We start from the raw sequence: 5,552 nt of genomic DNA, 5'->3' as shown, positions 1-5,552 counted from the left end.
TAGCTTTCAGCTGCCAAACACTGTCTACTACGCTTTATGAATAGGCCACGGTTGGTCAATTGCATAACAGGTTAAAGGGATTACTTCAGTATTGGCAATTAAGACAAGCAGAAGAGTTAAAGGTAGAATATAAGCAACGTAGCCTACACGGTGAATGCACTGTGTTTGAATATCTGAAGCTACCACCATGAAATAACAAGCTCATGTCACGGTTACACACTATGGCATCAATACAAACCACCCCATGACTTCAAACACTGTATTCTGGTCCTCTTTCACATGGAATTCTCCATCTGTGTTTAGGGTATATTTGGCTGGTAGCTGTAACAGTTCATTCTGTATTTCAAACACTCAATAGCTTCACAAACAGTTGGCTAAGTCAGAGCAATAGTATTTCCCCTGTCTGTCCTTCTCATTCTGTGAGTTGTTCTGACATAACTAGCTATCTACTCACCTCACAGAAGAACTCATTCCCCTCAGGCCACAGAACCAGGAGATCCAGGACACCTCCTCCGAGCTGCTCATCCTCTGAACAAGTGGGAGGTGATGGTGCAACGGCATGCAAAAATTACATGCATTTCAGAATTTCCATTGATGCACTAGAATTTAAAGCTATCTGGGCCAAGCATTTCCTACACTCGCAATAACATCTGCTAACCATGTGTATGTGACCAATAACTTTTGATTTGATTTTAGCTAGTGGTGTATTCCATTCTGGTCCAGGGACCTGAAGTATGTGTACACTGCAGGCTTTATTTCTGCCCCAGATATGCTAGCTAGCTAATCTAATCAAATCATCAAGCCCAGATGTGTTAGTACTGGGCTAGAACAAAAACCGATTGTTAGTCAAATTATGCTTAAAGAACTCTAGCTAGCTAACGTTAGCTACATAGAAACGCTAGCTAGCTAGTTTGCTAGCTAGTTACGTTAGTTTAATAACGTTAGCTAGGTAACGGACATTTTCCACACGCATGAAATCCATACTGATTTGAAACTAAACAATTAATTTAGTACTGTGTAAATCCAAATGTGTTGTGTCAGCACACGTTTACTCACCCTCTTTTATGTTAGCTAGATAGATCTACCGGTAGCTACTTTGCTAACTAGCTAGCACCTTAGCTAACTGCTGTAAACAAGAATACTACTTCCGGTGGAATCTTCGGCTTCTCCGACCTGTGTTGATGAACAGTTTGCTGTTCCAGTCAAACCGCGGAGTACTAGTGATGGGTCGTTCGCGAACTCCGGCTCGCATATCAGAAGAGCCCAATCTATTTATAAAAATATTTAAAAAATAAGATATGAATAATCTAAAGATTTAAATGAATAGAATTAACTAATACAAAGAACGAAAAAAATAAAATAATAATAGGGCCTAAATGCTCAAGCGCACACATTCGTTCTGACTGTAGGGCTGAAATGCAGGGGAAATGTTTTGGGGGGATTCAGTTCATTTGCATGGCATAGAGGGACTTTGCAATTAATTGCAATTCATCGGATCACTCTTCATAACATTCTGGAGTATATGCAAATTGCCATCATACAAACTGAGGCAGCAAGACTTTGTGAATTAATATTTGTGTCGTTCTCAAAACTTTTGGCCATGACTGTACTAGCAAATACTCACCTTTAACCTGTAGCTTGACCTCAAAGCAGTGTTCATTTTGTCCCATCTGCAACCTACATCTGTACCATCGGCTGTGACTGTACTCCACCATGGAGAAAGCCAAAGATGCATCTCCTGAACTGAGATTCCTCCAAAGCGCACTCTTTTTCCTAGGAATGTTTGGTTGGAGATATTGTAGGGTATTGAAGTATTTGGATCTCACTGCCTCCCTTGATCTCTGCCCAGGACACCGATGATATTTGGGGCTTTCCTGTTGTCATGTTCAACAGGCAAGGCAGGGTAGCTATCCAGTTGGGTGCTGCCATAACTGAAGGTAGGATTTTGCATTCTTTGGAGGAGAAGAGAGGCTTACTCAAACAAGTTTGACTCTATTTTTATTCGACACTTACATAGAAAGAAAGGGAATATATAATTTTACCTTTCACTTTTAGAGTGATGTTTTTCACCATTACACAAACACTCAAAGCTGTTATGGGATTCTATCATTTTTATCAGAAATGCTGACAATTGATATACTTTGTTAAGTACACCTGCTCAAAAAAATAAAGGGAACACTTAAACATCACAATGTAACTCCAAGTCAATCACACTTCTGTGAAATCAAACTGTCCACTTAGGAAGCAACACTGATTGACAATAAATTTCACATGCTGTTGTGCAAATGGAATAGACAAAAGGTGGAAATTATAGGCAATTAGCAAGACACCCCAAAAAGGAATGGTTCTGCAGGTGGTGACCACACACCACTTCTCAGTTCCTATGCTTCCTGGCTGATGTTTTGGTCACTTTTGAATGCTGGCGGTGCTTTCACTCTAGTGGTAGCATGAGACGGAGTCTACAACCCACACAAGTGGCTCAGGTAGTGCAGTTCATCCAGGATGGCACATCAATGCGAGCTGTGGCAAAAAGGTTTGCTGTGTCTGTCAGCGTAGTGTCCAGAGCATGGAGGCGCTACCAGGAGACAGGCCAGTACATCAGGAGATGTGGAGGAGGCCGTAGGAGGGCAACAACCAGCAGCAGGACCGCTACCTCCGCCTTTGTGCAAGGAGGTGCACTGCCAGAGGCCTGCAAAATGACCTCCAGCAGGCCACAAATGTGCATGTGTCTGCTCAAACGGTCAGAAACAGACTCCATGAGGGTGGTATGAGGGCCCGACGTCCACAGGTGGGGGTTGTGCTTACAGCCCAACACCGTGCAGGACGTTTGGCATTTGCCAGAGAACACCAAGATTGGCAAATTCGCCACTGGCGCCTGTGCTCTTCACAGATGAAAGCAGGTTTCACACTGAGCAACATGAGCACATGTGACAGACGTGACAGAGTCTGGAGACGCCGTGGAGAACGTTCTGCTGCCTGCAACATCCTCCAGCATGACCGGTTTGGCGGTGGGTCAGTCATGGTGTGGGGTGGCATTTCTTTGTGGGGCCGCACAGGCCTCCATGTGCTCGCCAGAGGTAGCCTGACTGCCATTAGGTACCGAGATGAGATCCTCAGACCCTTGTGAGACCATATGCTGACACATGCACATTTGTGGCCTGTCTCCTGGTAGCGCCTCCATGCTCCAGACACTACGCTGATAGACACAGCAAACCTTCTTGCACAGCTCGCATTGATGTGCCATCCTGGATGAGCTGCACTACCTGAGCCACTTGTGTGGGTTGTAGACTCCGTCTCATGCTACCACTAGAGTGAGAGCACTGCCAGCATTCAAAAGTGACCAAAACATCAGCCAGGAAGCATAGGAACTGAGAAGTGTGTCTGTGGTCACCACCTGCAGAATCACTCCTTTATTGGGGGTGTCTTGCTAATTGCCTATAATTTCCACCTTTTGTCTATTCCATTTGCACAACAGCATGTGAAATTTATTGTCAATCAGTGTTGCTTCTTAAGTGGACAGTTTGATTTCACAGAAGTGTGATTGACTTGGAGTTACATTGTGTTGTTTAAGTGTTCCCTTTATTTTTTTGAGCAGTGTATATTCAATCAAGGCTTGATATGAGGTTTGCGCTGCACACACGTTTTTCACCAACAAATGGACAAGCCTAATGGATCAATCAAACTTTCTTTATTTCCTTCAATGAACCTGTATAACCAGTTCATTTTGACATTCCGTTTTTATATGACCAGATTGGATCCTTAAGTAATTGCATTCAGGGCAGATCTGAAAAGTCTTGCGTTGCGGTGGTCCACTCTCTTTGGGCTCCTGGTCTTTTCCTTTTCCCTCCTAACCATGTTGATCCATCCACTTTACCAGGTTGATGAGGACTACATTCAGGACAAGTTTAACCTGACAGGGCTCAATGAGCAGGTGCCTCACTACCGCCAGGCCCTTGACATGATCCTGGACCTGGAGCCAGGTGAGCTCATCACTACACCGTCTGGCATGACTTCACACTGACACTTCCTATAGGCTAATTTATCACTTGTGTTTGTATTTACAKGTGCCTTTCAAAAGACCCAAGGACACAGTACTGTGACTACATACTTTGATTCATCTATAGGCTGAAGTCTACCTTGTGTTGATCTGAAAGCCTCATTTATGTGTGTGTATYAAGAAAGGAAAGACCTGRAGARGCTATAATGCTGCCTCCCAGTGCTTTATTCATYCACCATGTCACTATWGGCTTCTGTGTACCTTGTGTGTTGATCTGAAAGCCTCACTGTCATGTCTGTCTGTCAGATGAGGAGCTGGAGGACAACCCCAACCAGAGTGACCTGATAGAGCAGGCAGCAGAGATGCTGTACGGGCTGATCCACGCACGCTACATCCTCACCAACAGAGGCATCGCTCAGATGGTAGTAAACCCTACATCTGTATATATTGTTCTGGAGTCTGGATAATCTCTATATCAGGGGTRTCCAGCAGGTAGACTGTGAGCTACCAGTAGCTCGCAGCCCACCTAGGAGTAGCTCGCCAATCAATTRTGAAATTACATGCATTTTTTTCATGTGTTCCGTGGCAAACTGTCATAAATGTAAAGCTCCCGGCTATCAAAGCCACATTGACATTGTCCAACCCCTAGTTAGCCACTATTGGCTTAAAAAGCCAAACGTAACACAATCTGCCAATTTAATTTCCAGCAATATTGCCCCTGTCTGTTTAGGGTGCTCATTTGTCTGTGTGTAGCCAGTTAGCGACCTTTTTTGGGTAGACTGGAAAAAACGTTCCCAAAAAACATTCTCAATTAAATGCATATTGCAAAGTAGGCTTATCTGACAGAACTATCGTGATGATTATTTGTATCAATGAGGTGCCGATTTGTTTTGCAAACTCTGTCATGACGTGCTGCAGCAGTAGGTAACAGCAGTAGGTAACAGCAGCAACATCACTAGACTGACGCATTCCTCTCTTGTGAGATGTGCAATTAAAGGGTAAATTACACTCAAATTAAAATGGGTTKGTTTTTTTCCCAGACCTCAAAAATGGTCTTCTCGTGTGATTTTTAAGCTTTGACATGGACTCAGAACAACCATTTTCCTTCTTTCTCTATGAAGAAATGTAATATTGAGCAAATGTTAATAATAATAATCCCAAACCAGGAGAAATAAAACAGTGAAAAGAGAATTCAGGAAAATTTGAAATATAATTTTATGGGGCCACTTGGTTGTCTATTAACCATTATTTTACCAGGTATATTGACAAAACAACTATTTGAAAGCTATAAAATAAAAATGTAGCTCGTGACATGTTTCATTTTTRTGTTGGTTTTAAGTAGCTCATGCTAGAAAAGGTTGGAGACCCCTGTTCTAAATTCTACCTGTCRGTTTATGTAGTTAGTTTGGCTTTCTTGGGCTAGCTGTGTGACCATGTTTCACACTGAAATAGTTTTTGGTTTGCAGCTGGATAAGTACCAACAAGGGGACTTTGGCTATTGCCCAAGAGTGTACTGTGAGAATCAACCCATGCTTCCTATTGGTGAGTTTGACTT

General features: G+C 43.0%; 1 long non-coding RNA gene across 1 annotated transcript; it reads left to right on the top strand.

The window, feature by feature from the left end:
• The first annotated feature begins 3,873 nt into the window (after positions 1-3,873).
• On the top strand, positions 3,874-5,550 carry LOC112079920 (uncharacterized). Its single transcript, XR_002896084.2, has 3 exons — positions 3,874-3,980; positions 4,304-4,419; positions 5,464-5,550. It is a non-coding gene; the product is annotated as an uncharacterized lncRNA (long non-coding RNA).
• The last annotated feature ends 2 nt before the right edge of the window (positions 5,551-5,552 follow it).

Source organism: Salvelinus sp. IW2-2015, unplaced genomic scaffold (genome assembly GCF_002910315.2).
Source record: "Salvelinus sp. IW2-2015 unplaced genomic scaffold, ASM291031v2 Un_scaffold10308, whole genome shotgun sequence".
Lineage (NCBI taxonomy): Eukaryota > Metazoa > Chordata > Actinopteri > Salmoniformes > Salmonidae > Salvelinus > Salvelinus sp. IW2-2015.
Note: the sequence above shows the minus strand (reverse complement) of the source record. Positions and strands in the feature narration are given on the sequence as shown.